This window comes from Heteronotia binoei, chromosome 10 (assembly GCF_032191835.1).
Source record: "Heteronotia binoei isolate CCM8104 ecotype False Entrance Well chromosome 10, APGP_CSIRO_Hbin_v1, whole genome shotgun sequence".
Classification (NCBI taxonomy): domain Eukaryota; kingdom Metazoa; phylum Chordata; class Lepidosauria; order Squamata; family Gekkonidae; genus Heteronotia; species Heteronotia binoei.
The window spans coordinates 96,557,425-96,573,004 of record NC_083232.1 but is presented as its reverse complement, the minus strand read 5'-3'; the positions used below and the strand labels follow the sequence as shown (position 1 = coordinate 96,573,004).

The following is a 15,580-nucleotide window of genomic DNA, read 5'->3' as shown; positions in this document are numbered from 1 at the left end:
TATGCTAAAGGAGAGAGACAGAGAAAGAAAAGTAGTTATACTCTCTGGAGGGACAATCAGGCTGTATTTACAAATATTATTGCCTCTCAGCCTTCCACGACACAATATTTTCTTCTGCAAGCTGTCCTCAGAACTGATGTTCTGCGCTTTGCTGAATAACGTCTTCTGGTTGTCCCCGGCCCAAAGGATGCCCGCTTAGCTTCAACTAGGGCTAGGGCCTTTTCCATCCTGGCCCCTACCTGGTGGAACCAGCTCCCATTGGAGATGCAGGCCCTGTGGAGCTTGCTACAATTCCTCAGGGCCTGTAAAGCAGAAATGTTCTGCCAGGCCTTTAGTTGAGGCAGTGGACATCATTAAGCGTCAACATGGCCTCCCTGCCACATGCAGGCCCTATTGCAGGAGTGTCAAACATGTGCTCCAGGGGCCGAATCAGGCCCCCAGAGGACTCCTATCAGGCCCCCAAGCAACTGACTGTCATCTGCTTCCTTCTCCCTCTCTCTTGCTTCCTTCTGCATAACAGCTTGCTTTGCAAGACTTGCTCAGTCGCACAGCAACTACAGAGCAAAGCCTCTGTTTTTCTCCATTGGCTGAGGTGCCTTCCTTCGGGAAGAAGGGGGGTGAGGGAGAGCTTGCTTTGCCAGGCTCTCTCAGTTGCACAGCAGAGCTACTGAACCAAGACTCTCTTCCTTCTATTGGCTGAGGCTCCTCCCCCTCCTGGTCCCCTGGGGAAGGAAGGAAAGAGTCAGAGCTTCCTTTACCCCGTTCCCTGGATCCCATGGAAGAAATACAAAGAAAGCGCCTTTAAGACCAATGAGTGCTAACGTTTTAAGCATGTTTTATTTTAAGGTTTTGTTTAAAAAAACAAATTTTAATTGTTTGTGTCCTTTATAAAGCTTATATACCTGCTACCTAATCTCGAATAGGTACATACATGGGTTGGCCTGACAAGGTCTCATTTATGTCAGATCCGGCCCTCATAACAAATGAGTTCGACACCCCTATCCTATTGTGAGTCTAAATTGAGCAGTTTTTGTCTTTGATTGCTGCTGCTTGTATGCGCCATGCAAGATTTAGGTTTCTGACCTGGCTGTCATCAGAATTTTGCTTCTGTAAATTTTAAATTTTGCTTTGGCTGTTTTAGTTAGCTGTTTTGTATTTGTGTAAATTTTATTGATATGACCAGCCCTGTGCCCATTTTTGGGAAGGGTGGGATATAAATATAATTAATGAATGACTGTTCATTCCCACATGGATCTTCATCACTCAGACATTTTGACATCATGAGTCAATTAAGTTCAGTCTGCACAGAGAGTGGAATGAGGGACACCATTTTGGAACATCCCCCAGTGTAAAAATAACTCAAGGCTATTGGGGGGGGGGGGAGGAAATGTTCTAGACAGGCCTGCTCTGCAGGGACATTTGTTGCTGGTTTTGCACAGAAGGGATATAAAAATGGCTATCCAATAAGCCTCTATGGCACAAGCAGGGATTTGAACCCAAGTCTCCCAGCTGCTAGCCTGACACTGTAATCCCTACACCACACCTGGCTAGGGTTGCCAAATCCAATTCAAGAAATATCTGGGGACTTTGGGGGTGAAGCCAGGAGACACTGGAGTGGAGCCAGGAGACTTTAGGGGTGGAGCCAGGAGCAAGGTTGTGACAAGCATCATTGAACTCCAAAAGGAGTTCTGGACATCACATTTAAAGGGACCGCACACCTTTTAAATGCCTTCCCTCCATTTGGAAATAATGAAGGATAGGGGCATCCTCTTTGGGGGCTCATAGAATTGGACCCCCTGGTCCAGTCTTTTTGAAGTTTGGAGAGTATTTAGGGGAGAGGCACTGGATGTTATGCTAAAAATGTTGGTGCTTCTACCTCAAAAGACAGCCCCCCCCCAGAGCCCCACATGCCCATGGATCAATTCTCCATTCTTCCCTATGGGAATCAGTCTCCATAGGGGATAACGGAGTGCCCAGCAGAATGAAACCAGAATGGTTCAAGGTGCTTTCAGAGGTGCTGTGTTGGTTTGCAGTAGAAGAGCTGGATCCAAGTCTTCAAGCACCTTCAAGACCAACACGATTTTCAGGGTATATTGGTGGCAAGGAAAAGGCCCTCTGCATAATGTGAAACATCCTTTCGTTATTCCTACTTCTCGTGTTCCCAGAACTGAGTGGTGCCATTGGCAAGAGCCCTGGGAGAATCAGTCATGCGCAACGTTATGTGCCCAAGTTTCCATCATCAATAAGGAACTGTGCTTTTAAAGTTACAATATGTTAACACAGGAAACATAACAAAAACAAATCACAGACACTCAGAAGTAATGATGATATTGAAAGGAACAAACATCCCAATTTCCACTCTCAATCCCTTCAAGACTTAGAATCACAGAGTTGGAAGGGGCCATACAGACCGCCTTCTAGTCCAACCCCCTGCTCAATGTTGAATCAGCCTAAAGGAGGAGTGTTAAATGTGTAGCCTGAGAGCCAAATCAGCCCCCCCCAGAGGGCTCCTATTAGGCCCATGAGTGATTTATTGTCCTCTGCTTCCTTCTCTGTTTCTCTTGCTTCCTTTTATGTCACCATCACAACTTCTATGGCGACGCCAGCCTATCGCCTCCAGCCCCAGCGAGGGCAGCTAAATATACGTTAGTCTCTTCGGGGGTTTGATACGATAGATGGGCAGGAGACCACTGCAGATCTGAAGTCTTTCCCAATCACACAGGCACCAGAGAACTTAACAGTAAACTATAGGGCTTTAATTAAGAAGAAGAAGAAGATATTGGATTTATATCCCGCCCTCCACTCCGAAGAGTCTCAGAGCGGCTCACAATCTCCTTTCCCTTCCTCCCCCACAACAGACACCCTGTGAGGTAGATGAAGATATTGGATTTATATCCCGCCCTCCACTCCGAAGAGTCTCAGAGCGGCTCACAATCTCCTTTATCTTCCTCCCCCACAACAGACACCCTGTGAGGTAGATGAAGATATTGGATTTATATCCCGCCCTCCACTCCAAAGAGTCTCAGAGCAGCTCACAATCTCCTTTCCCTTCCTCCCCCACAACAGACACCCTGTGAGGTAGATGAAGATATTGGATTTATATCCCGCCCTCCACTCCAAAGAGTCTCAGAGCAGCTCACAATCTCCTTTCCCTTCCTCCCCCACAACAGACACCCTGTGAGGTAGATGAAGATATTGGATTTATATCCCGCCCTCCACTCCGAAGAGTCCCAGAGCGGCTCACAATCTCCTTTCCCTTCCTCCCCCACAACAGACACCCTGTGAGGTAGATGAAGATATTGGATTTATATCCCGCCCTCCACTCCGAAGAGTCTCAGAGCGGCTCACAATCTCCTTTATCTTCCTCCCCCACAACAGACACCCTGTGAGGTGGGTGGGGCTGAGAGGGCTCTCCCAGCAGCTGCCCTTTCAAGGACAACCTCTGCCAGAGCTATGGCTGACCCAAGGCCATGCTAGCAGGTGCAAGTGGAGGAGTGGGGAATCAAACCCGGTTCTCCCAGATAAGAGTCCGCACACTTCACCACTACACCAAACTGGCTCTATTTACAAAATAGGCTTTGACTGGGGGGTGGGTTGTATGTACAGAGGCTAGTTTGTATCTTGTATGAATAACATTTTCTCTACAGTATGTCGGCACTGATGTATTTCAGGGTACACAGTCCTTCTATTAATCCACTCTCCTAAACTTGAATCAGGCTGGCCTCTTGGGCTTTGAGTGCCTGGTCCCTGGAGTCGTCTGGTTTGACAAGCCCCAGCTCTCCTGACTCCCTCCGACCCACGGCTCTCCCTCAGCCACCTTATAAGTTTCTCGGAGCAGTGTATCGTATGTCTGTGACCACTAAGGCCTTCCACTTAGACACTCTCTGTCACCTTCCTCTTCCTTAGAGGGCACTCGTGACATAGAGCTATGCCTCACGCTCAGCCACCTGGCTGATTTCACAGAGTGTATATAGAGCTTCACTTCACACCAAGTCTCTCTCACCACACTCTGAGTCCAACTCTCCCTTTCTGACCGTTTTTTTTCCTGACAGTTACCCTCTGAGCCGTTAGCTGTCACTCAGGACTTGAGAGTTCTGAGCACCCCTGGCCCCCACCTTCGGGTCACATGACTCAGGGCTCTCGGAGTCCTCAGCTTCTCCATTATCCCTTTGATTCCGTCAGTCACAGCTTGCTTTGCCAGGCTTGCTCAATCGCACAGGAGCTACAGAGCAAAGCCTCATTTTTTTTCCATTGGCTGACCAGCACATGGAGCAACTTACGTGCAAAACCTTGCTATGCTCAGCTTTTTCCTTTCCCCCCCCCTACGTCTTAGACTCAAAGCATTGACCAGAACATTTCTGTAATGAATGTCTATAAATCAAAAGTAGGTTTGCAACTTACAGACACACACCTGAACAGCATACTCAAGATTATTAGGGTTTGTAGAATCTTTCGGGCTCAAGCACCGTGTTCTACTGGAGAAAGTTTTTCTTCCAGACGTTTCGTTCTCAGCTGCGGAGAACATCCTCAGTGGCGTTGCAGCCGGAGCAGGCGCTCTGACTTTCTTGGCTGCTGTGCATTGAGTGAGGCCAGGGCTGCTGGAGAGCTGCTATTTCTAGGCTGGAGGGGGTGTGGTGAAAGGGCAATTGGTTTGTGGATGTGTGGTTTGTGGATGTTTGGTGGGGCTTCCTGGAAGGGTAGCAATAAGGAAACTGGCGGTTGAATGTGACCATTGTTCTGTGTTAATTGCTGGGAGGTTGGAAGGGGTGTGAAGATAAGGAAGATGGTTGTTGACTGTGCTGATTGTTCTGTGGAATTTGCTGGTTGTTCTGTGACTTTCTGCAATTTATAGTCTGTAGGGTGTTTTGCAGAGCTGGGTACCAAGATTGGTGGATGAAAATGCCTTCTTCCTTTCTGTTAAAATTGTGCTTCTAGGCCCCTCCAGCCTAGAAATAGCAGCTCTCCAGCAGCCCTGGCCTCACTCAATGCACAGCAGCCAAGAAGGTCAGAGCGCCTGCTCCGGCTGCAACGCCACTGAGGATGTTCTCCGCAGCTGAGAACGAAACGTCTGGAAGAAAAACTTTCTCCAGTAGAACACGGCACTTGAGCCCGAAAGATTCTACAAACCCTAATGATGATGCCAGCCGTGAAAACCTGAAATCTTTGATACTCAAGATTGCTACAGCACAGTCACTGCCTCCAGATCTCGATGCGGTAATTTAGAGCAAGAGGTGTCAGTTATCAGAAACTGTTAAATAAACAAAATATTGCAGGAGTGCTAATCTGTTAAGCATATTTTATTTTAAGTTTAAAAACAATGATTTGTGTTCATGTCCCTTATAAAGTTTATATCTCTGCTACCGGACGTTACATTTTATGACACACCTGGCCCAACCCAACAAGATCTCGTTTATGTCGGATCCGGCCCTCATAAAAATAAGTTCGACACCCCTGGCCTAAAGCATCCTGGAGAAGTGTTTGTCCAGCCGCTGCTTAACGTGCCAGCAGTGGGGAGCTCACCACCTCCCTAGGCAGCCGATTCCCACAGCTGAACTATTCTTACCCTTACTGTAAAAACATTCCTAATTTCCAGCTGGTATCTTCCTGCCTGTAATTTATACCCATTATTGCAAGTCCTCTCCTTTGCTGCCAACTGGAACAGCTCCCTGCCCTCCTCTAAATGTGACAGCCTTTCAAATACTTAAAGAGAGCAATCATGTCTCAACTTCCTCTTCTTCAGACCGACCATTCCGAACTCTCTCAGCCTTTCCTGGATCATCCTTGCTGCTCTCTTCTGTACCTGCTCCATTCTGTCCACATCCTTTGGGAAATGAGGCCTCCAGAACTGCACACAGGACTCCAGGTGTAGCTTGACCAATGCAGTTGAGACTAGGACCTCTTGTGATTTAGTTGTTATGCCTTTGTAGATACACCCCAAGATCGCATTAGCCTTTTTTGCCACAGCATCACATTGACTGCTTATATTACAGGCCACCTGTACCTCGAGATATCTTGTTCATGCACTGATACCCAGAAGTGTGTCCCCCCACCCAGTATAACAAACTTTAAGTCATTCTGAATACAAGTCTTCATGTGCATGCACATTTCTTCAGCTACCCATCAAATATGGATGCTTCTCATCTGAACTTATCATTGAATTGCATCTTATTAACATTTGCCTGCTTTCCTAAGTGTGTTCAAATTTCACTGAATTCTATCTCTGTCTTCCAGGATGTTTTATAAATGATCTTCATCTAAGATTATTTATAAAATAAATAAATAGGAGAGCCAGTTTGGTGTAGTGGTTAAGTGTGCGGACTCTTATCTGGGAGAACCGGGTTTGATTCCCCACTCCTCCACTTGCAGCTGCTGGAATGGCCTTGGGTCAGCCAGAGCTCTGGCAGAGGTTGTCCTTGAAAGGGCAGCTACTGTGAGAGCCCTCTCCAGCCCCACCCACCTCACAGGGTGTCTGTTGTGGAGGAGGAAGATAAAGGAGATTGTGAGCCGCTCTGAGTCTCTTTGGAGTGGAGGGCGGGATATAAATCCAATATCTTCATCTACCTCACAGGGTGTCTGTTGTGGGGGAGGAAGGGAAAGGAGATTGTGAGCCGCTCTGAGACTCTTCGGAGTGGAGGGCGGGATATAAATCCAATATCTTCATCTACCTCACAGGGTGTCTGTTGTGAGGGAGGAAGGGAAAGGAGATTGTGAGCCGCTCTGAGACTCTTCAGAGTGGAGGGCGGGATATAAATCCAATATTTTCTTCTATCTTCTAAAACGATTCAGGGCTTTTTTTGAACAGGAATGCACAGGAACACAATTCTGGCTGGCTTGGTGTCAAAGGGTGTGGCCTAATATGCAAATGAGTCCCTGCTGAACATTTTCTACAAAAAAAACCTGTGTGAAACAATAGTGACATCAGGGGGTGTGGCCTAATACGCAAAGGAGTCCCTGCTGAACATTTTCTACAAAAAAGCCCTGTGTGAAACAATAGTGACATCGGGGTGTGTGGCCTAATATGCAAATGAGTCCCTGCTGGGCTTTTTAAACAAAACCCTGTGTGAAACAATGATGATGTCTGGGGTGTGGCCTAATATTCAAATGAGTTCCCACTGGGCTTTCTCTACCCAAAAAGTCCTGAAAATAAGGTATTTTCTAGCATGTTCTACCAAGACATCAGCTGACATCTCTCAGGTGAAGGCCTTTTTGTTTAGCCACAGCAAGAATTCCCTGGTCACATTTACAAGGCCCATCTTGTCTCCATGTAAGCCAGCACAGAAGACAATTCCTCTATCAATGGCTGAAGGAGAGAGATCATTCCAGGACAGAACGGGGGGCTACAATCTTCTTATTCTATCAACTGTACAACAGATACTTGTCACGGCTGAGTTCATCAAGTGCAATGCAATGAACAGAAGTACAGTAACTTTACTGACACACAATCGTCTGCCCACTAATCACCAGCTGACAGAGACAAAGCACCAAAATCCCTTGTAAATAAAAAAGACGTTTCATTGTATTTATGACTGTCATAAAGCGGCATCTCAGCTCCCCCCACCCGCCTGGCCCCGCTTTTCCTCTCTTGTGAGAGCCAGCAAGAGGATTTGACTTATGGTGTAGAGTGGTAAAGCTGCAGCACTGCAGTCCAAGCTCTCTGCTCACGACCTGAGTTCGATCCTGGCAGAAGCTGGGTTCAAGCAGCCAGCTCAAGGTTGACTCAGCCTTGCATCCTTCCGAGGTCGGTCAAATGACTACACAGCTTGCTGGGGGGAAAGTGTAGACGACTGGGGAAACCCTTTTCTTCTCGATTTCCTGTATCTAGAAGTTAACCCTAGAATTTACCCCAAAGTAGCTTGCTATCAACCACAATGTCCTATATTCTGGCCCCCCCTCCTTTTCCCTAGTGTTCTGGTCCTCTACAAGAGAGAGAGAGAGAGAAAATGTATGTTTGTGTGTGCGCATGTAGTATCTGCGCAAAATTCTCCCCCTTCCTGTTCCTCAGCCAGCACAGCTCTCACAATGCTTAGCTGGATCCTGGTGTTCTGTGTAGTAAAGCATATTAATATTAGGTAACATGAGCAAGATTTAAAAACCACTAGGTCACACCAATCCCTTTTTAAAGGAACAGCTCGTTAATAATTAAGCATAACTCTTAGCACAAATGAAGTGTGGGCAGGTGGGGATTAATTAGAGCACAGCTAGGTATGTTGTAGAGCCCTGTGGCACAGAGCAGTAAAGCTGCAGTACTGCAGTCCAAGCTCTGCTCACAACCTGAGTTCAATCCCAGTGGAAGCTGGGTTCAGGTAGCCGGCTCATGGTTGACTTAGCCTTCCATCCTTCTGAGGTCGGTAAAATGAGGACCCAGCTTGCTGTGGGGGGAAGTGTAGATGACTGGGGAAAGGCAATGGCAAACCACCCCGTAAAAAGTCTGCTGTGAAAACGTGAAAGCAACGTCACCCCAGAGTCGGAAACGACTGGTGCTTCCACAGGGGACTATTTTGACCTTTTTAAATAAGTTGCAAACCTAAACTGAGTAAGACCTCAACATTCCTCTCCCAGGAATGGACGCGAGAACTAGAAGCTTCACAAAGGCAGCCCTCCACCCTGGGCACCAGCTTCACTCCTTGGAAACAGATTTCCCTCCTTGACACATTTTTGCTGGCAGCTTTATCCATTTTTCTGCAGGCTGGGAGTGGCACCCATCGTAACTTTGGGGGGACAGGTTAAAGCATCCCACCAAATCTGTTCTGGCCAATCACTGGATGATGGGTTGCAAGGCACCAGGACAGGAAACTGAGACCACTCCATTTTGTATCTCTGACCGCTGGCTGAATGGTGAGACTTCAGCCCCCAGAGTCACCCTTCCCTGCCCATCTGTCAATCTACAGCTGCCTCCCTCCCCATCTGGCGTCACCTGAGGATTTTAATTGCCCCCCCCCTTCTCTCACAAACCAGTCTGCATTATTTTGAGACAGCTTTCATCCTTCCGTCACAATGATTAGAAATGTTTAATATTATGCTGTTAAATGGGAAGCATTTGTTTACCCGTTGCTACAAACCTGGGTTCCCCGACACGGTGCCCGGGGGCCCACCAAGTGTCTTTAGAAAAAGTGGGCAGGGCCAAAGGGGACTTTTGTTCATCGTGGCTTCTGACTGGCCACTGGAGACCTGATCCACTGCACGGATCTTAAAACATGCTGCCTTGGTGGCAACTACCACCCGCCACAAAGATCACAAATGAAGCTGCCCTGGATGGAATCAGACCCATCAAGGCCGGAACTGTCTACTTAGAGAGGCAGAGAAGAAGAGGAGGAAGAGGAAGAATATAGATTTATACCCCACCCTTCTCTCTGAATCAGAGACTCAGAGCGGCCTACAATCTCCTGTATCTTCTCCCCCCACAACAGACACCCTGTGAGGTGGGTGGGGCTGAGAGAGCTTCTACAGCAGCTGCTCTTTCAGCGACAACCTCAGACAGAGCTATGGCTGACCCAAGGCCATTCCAGCAGCTGCAAGTGGAGGAGTGGGGAATCAAACACGGTTCTCCCAGATAAGAGTCTGCGCTCTTCACCACTACACCAAATTGGCTACCTGGGGTCTTAGGCAGAGAGGTCTTTCTTATCTGAAGACGTGAGCAGTGTCTCACAAAAGTTCCTCCCCTGCCACAAATTTTGTTAGTCTTTAAGGTTCTGCTGGACTCTTGCCTTTTCTACTTCAATAAGCACTAACTGGAATGTCAGAATATGCAACTATGGCCAAATTAACTAATTATATAAATGAGGTCGATTAAAGAGGTGGGTAGCTGTGTTAGTCTGAAACCGCAGAACAAAGTCTGAGTTCCGTTGGCACCTCTAAGACCAATGTTTTTATTATTATTCTAGGTGTAACCTTTCTTGCGCATGCACATTTCTTCAGATACCTTTTGAAGAAGTACGCATGCACATGAAAGCATGTGCCCCAAATAAAACTTTGTTGGTCTTAAAGGTGCCACTGAATTTTAATTAGACTCTATTTTTATTATATTCATAGCTTTTATCAGGGTTTGCATACTGGGCCACACCCCCTGATGTAGCCAATCCTCTAAGAGTTACAGTAAGCCCTGTATGAAGAGCCCTGGAAGCTCTTGGAGGATTGGCAACATCAGGGGCGTGTGGCTTAATATGCAAAGGAGCTCCTGCTACAAAAAAAAGCCCTGGGTTTTTCTGAGTTTTAATTATCTGAGTTTTAATGCCACGTTCGTTTACGCTGTGAACAGCTCCAAGTTCTCTGTTGAGGTAGAGGGTGCAGGTTACAAACCAAACAAATAAAAGGGATAAATAAATTAATCTGAATGAAGAAAAGGTGGAAGAAGCGGCTTGCAGAGGCCAGGAGAGAGCCGTCACATCTCCTTTATTCAGCGGAGCTTTCCCTTCAGGCCGTCAGCGCCGAATGCTTCTCTGGCCCAGTTTTTAAAAGCATCAGCGTTAATGCAGCCGGCTTGGCAGCTGAGCTCCGGGCTGAATTCAGAGGCCTATTTCTACATTACGCAAGCAGCCAATAAAGCATGGGTTACCTACGGCTCCCCTATAGAGCAAGGGGGGGTTGTGAGGGAGGAAGGGCCTAGCTGAGAGGCGATCAAGGTTGCTTGAACAGAAGCTTGACAGCCAAAAAGCTCTCCTTAGCTGCAAATCGACTCAACCCTACCAGCACTCTGGACAGGGCAGAGCAAGCAGCTGCTGGGAGCTCACACTGCAGATGGTTTCACCACAAGGCGTTCACGCACCGTCCATGAAAAGCAGAAATGCTCAATGAAATTGTTTGCAAAAGAACTGAGAGAAGGAAAGGCGCTGGAAGCTGTGGGTGCTAAAAGATGCAGGAGAAGCCAGGCATTTTAAGCAAAGTGTTTGGAACATATAGAGCAGAGGCTTACTCTGGTTAGCTCAAGGGAGGAAGGGAGATTCAACCTGGCTGATTTAAGAGACCCTAAGAACAGTGGGCCATCCAGTCCAGCATCCTGTCTCACACAGTGGCCAACCAGTTCCTCTGAAGGGTCAACAACAGGGCACAGAGGCCTTCATTAGAACATCAGAAGAGCCCTGTTGGATCAGACCAGTGGTCTATCTAGTCCAGCATCCTGTCTCACACAGAGGCCAGCCAGTTCCTCTGGAGGTCCAGCAACAGGACTTAGAGCCTGAGGCCTTCATAAGAACATCAGAAGAGTCCTGCTGGATCAGACCAATAGTCCATCTAATCCAGCATCATTTCTCACACAGTGGCCAACCAGCTCCTCTGCAGGGCCAACCACAGGGCAGAGAGGCTGAGGCCTTCCCCAATGTTGCCTCCTGGCTCTGGGATTCAGAAGCTGACTGCCTCTGAAAATGGAGGTTCCCTTTAGTCACTAGGGTTAGTAACCACAGATAGTCCTACTTTCCATGAATCTGTCTAATCCCCTTTTAAGGCCTCTTTCAACTAGTGAGGTCAGAGTCACAATGGTGTCCGGACACAAACCAAGCAGACCTGGGTTCAAATTCCTGCTCAGGCAAAAACTTCCTGAATGTCCTCAGGCAATATTTTCTCTCAACGACACCCATCTTACACAGTCATTTCAAGGACAAAGTGATGAAAACTCTTGTGAATGTTCCTTAGAGAGGAAGGGTGGGCAACCCATGTGACAGACAGAGACTTTTGTACATCTGAAAAAGACTGCATTCAACATGGAGTAAAATTCATTCTTTGCAAGCCCAGGTTCAGGAGACGTTCCAGGAAAAGGGCCAGGGGGTCCGTGGCTCAGTGGTACAACATCTGCTCAACATGCCAGTATCAAGATAGAGGGAACTCTGGAACTGAATTAATAATTATGAGCGTTGTGTTTAATAAGTGCTAAGTGATTATTAGAGAGAAGGTTAGCGAATGATATATATATATTTTTTCTTTTCCAAAGATTCTATAACTGTGAATTTACCTTTAATATGCTTTTAATTTGTTTTAAGTACCGGCGGAGGTCATGAATAAGAGAGGGGGGGGAGGAAATATGTAATGTATTGGAGAAGTATATTTGAATTTGAATAGATGAATGTATTTCAATATATTGCAAAATAAAAGTTTGGTTACACAAACATGCCAGTATCCAGCAGCACCTCCAAGCTATGAACCTGCTCCTTTTGGGGGACAAGCAACACTGAGAGCCAGTTTGGCTTAGTGGTTAAGTGTGTGGACTCTTATCTGGGAGAACTGGGTTTGATGCCCCCCTCCCTCCACATGCACCTGCTGATGTGACCCTGAGTCAGCCACAAGTTCTTACAGAGTTGTTCAAGAGCTGTTTCTGTCAGAGCTCTCTCAGCCCCAATCACCTCACAGGGTGTCTGTTGTGGGGAGGGGAAGGGAAAGGAGATTGTAAGCCACTCTGAGACTCTTTGCGTGAAGGACAGGGTATAAATCCAATCTCTCCTCAGTGCTCCCTCTAAGCTTCAGAGTCTCATGAGCAAAACTTCTACTTTGTGAGCTACTGGTATTAAAGCTGTGAGCTACTGGTATTAAAGCTGTGAGCTACTGGCATTAAAGTTGTGAGCTACTGCATAAATTATTGTGCTCTGGGGCCATCCATCCTGAGCCAAGACAAAAATGAGTGAGCTGGAGGCTAAAAATCTGTGAGCTAGCTCACGCTAACTCAGCTTAGAGGGAACACTGTCTCTCCTCATCTCCTCTCCCAGACAGGCTGATAGTGGCTTTCTCACTGATCAACACCACCTTGGTTTTGTCAGGACTGAGCTTCAGTTTATTGGCCCTCAGGCATCCCTTCAACCTTCTCCAAGCACCTTCTCAGGACTTCCACAGACCTACCCAACTTTACTGTTGAAGAGAGACAAGGCCGGGCGTTATCCACACAGTGGCAGCAGCAGAGGACTCCTGATCTGAGGGACTGAAGCAACAACCCCAAAATCCCTTCAAGATCTCTCCCAGCAGTCCAGTGTAGATGTGGAGCAGCTGGGCCCAAAGTTATGCCACGTTGTGAACAATCTAAGGCCAGATGACAGGGCCCCAGTTCTTAGAAAGGGAAGCTGAATTGTAAAAGGCCTACAGGATCCATTTTAATCTTGATAAGAAAAGCCAAAGCTCTGGAAATCTCTCCCCAGGAGAATTATCTATCCCCTTCTGTTGCCATCTTCTGCCAGTTGGATGAGCTTTTTCATTCCATTTGGCATTCCCTCGGTGATCCCTCGGTCCTAGCCAATGTGTTTATGTTTTGTTGGTATTTTAACTCTTAATTGTTTTAATGATTATGTGTCGGGGGTGATCTGAATGGTTCTATAAATGTGATTTTTATCACACGCGTTTTAAATTGTTAGCTGCCTCAGTGACCCTTGTAAGGGCAGAAAGGTGGGATACAAATCTGGTAAATGAATAAATAAAAATAAATAAATTGGACCGCATGTGCTGATTTAGCTAGCTAGCAGCAGCAGTCAAACAGTGACAGGAGAAATCATTATTCTCACGCATGACTTAAATTCTTGTGCAAATTATTACCACTTAAAGGGATGCTTCTCTCCCGCCCCAATCCTTAGCAAAGCTCCAAACAGCTGCTGAGGTTTGGGTTTCCAATTGGCAAAGGTGTCAGACAAGTACGTATTTTATCTCCCTTCAATCTATATGCAGAACATAGAATAAAGAAAGCTGGATTAGATTTAGACAAAGGTGGAGCGAAAATTGGCAAAAGGAACAATTTGAGATAGGTAGATGACACCACGTTATTGACAGAAAACAGTGAAAACTTGAAATGTTTCCTGTGGAAAGGTGAACACAGAAAATGCCAAAGGAGGAGTGCAGCTGAATGACAAAGACCACTAGGGAATTACACAGCTTGAAGGCTGACAATGAATAAATTGTTCAAGATCTCCTGTTCTATCCTTGGCTTCGTCACCAACCAAAAGGGAGACAGCAACCAAGAAATCAGGAGACGGAGACTGGGAAAGGCAACCATGAAGGAGCTAGGGAAGATCCTCAAGGGGAGGGACGGTGGCTCAGTGGTAGAGCATCTGCTTGGGAAGCAGAAGGTCCCAGGTTCAATCCCTGGCATCTCCAAAAAAGGGTCCAGGCAAATAGGTGTGAAAAACCTCAGCTTGAGACCCTGGAGAGCCACTGCTGGTCAGGGGAGGGACGGTGGCTCAGTGGTAGAGCATCTGCTTGGTAAGCAGAAGGTCCCAGGTTCAATCCCTGGCATCTCCAAAAAAGGGTCCAGGCAAATAGGTGTGAAAAACCTCAGCTTGAGACCCTGGAGAGCCGCTGCTGGTCAGGGGAGGGACGGTGGCTCAGTGGTAGAGCATCTGCTTGTTAAGCAGAAGGTCCCAGGTTCAATCCCCGGCATCTCCAACTAAAAAGGGTCCAGGCAAATAGGTGTGAAAAACCTCAGCTTGAGACCCTGGAGAGCCGCTGCTGGTCAGGGGAGGGACGGTGGCTCAGTGGTAGAGCATCTGCTTGTTAAGCAGAAGGTCCCAGGTTTAATCCCCAGCATCTCCAAAAAAGGGTCCAGGCAAATAGGTGTGAAAAACCTCAGCTTGAGACCCTGGAGAGCCGCTGCCAGCCTGAGAAGACAATACTGACTTTGATGGACCCAGGAGGGTCTGATTCAGTAGAAGGCAGCTGAGCCATTTTATGGGAAGGGCGGGATATAAGTCATAGAATAAATAAATAAATAAATATGTTCATAACTGGCAACCAGGGGTTTTTTTGAGCAGGAACACAGTGCCTCGGCATCAGGGGGTGTGGCCTAATAAGCAAATGAGTTCCTGCTGGGCTTTTTCTACAAAAAAAAAAAACCCTGTGGGAAACAATGGGTGTGTGGCCTAAAATGCAAATGCAAATGCGTTCCTGCTGGGCTTTTTCTACAGCAAAAGCCCTGCTGCCAACAAAGGTCAAGTTAATTCATGCCATTGTATTCCCCATCCCCCATTATAGGTATGAAAGTGAGACAATGAAGAAAGCTGACTGGAAGAAAGTTGATTCATTTGGCATCTGGCGTTGGAGGATACCATGGACCACCCAAAAGACAAGTAAGTGGGCTCTAGATCAAATCAAGCCTGACCTCTCCCTAGAAGACTTGATGACCCTGGAGGTCCTTTTCATCTCTATGATTCTAAGACGGGGGTGGCCAACGGTAGCTCTCCAGATGTTTTTTTGCCTACAACTTCCATCAGCCCCAGCCATTGGCCATGCTGGCTGGGGCTGATGGGAGTTGTAGGTAAAAAACGTCTGGAGAGCTACCGTTGGCCACCCCTGTTCTAAGAAGAAATAACCAGGGCTTTTTTTTGTAGCAGGAGCTCCTTTGCATATTAGGCCACACACCCCTGATGTAGCCAATCCTCCAAAAGCTTACAGGGCTCTTCTTACAGGGCCTACTGTAACCTCTTGGAGGACTGGCTACATCAGTCTAATATGCAAAGGAGCCTAATATGCAAAGGAGTTCCTGCTACAAAAAAGCCCTGGAAATAACTAAACTGAGGCTATCGTATTTGGGTCACATTACGAGAAGACAAGACTCAGTGAGAAACATAATAATCCTAGGAAAAGTTGGAGACAACAGGAAAAAAGGAAGACCCAACAAGAG

General features: G+C 47.0%; 1 non-coding gene across 1 annotated transcript; it reads left to right on the top strand.

Annotated features, from left to right (window-relative positions):
* The first annotated feature begins 14,279 nt into the window (after positions 1 to 14,279).
* Positions 14,280 to 14,346, top strand: TRNAN-GUU (transfer RNA asparagine (anticodon GUU)). The gene has a single exon. It is a non-coding gene; the product is annotated as a tRNA-Asn (tRNA).
* The last annotated feature ends 1,234 nt before the right edge of the window (positions 14,347 to 15,580 follow it).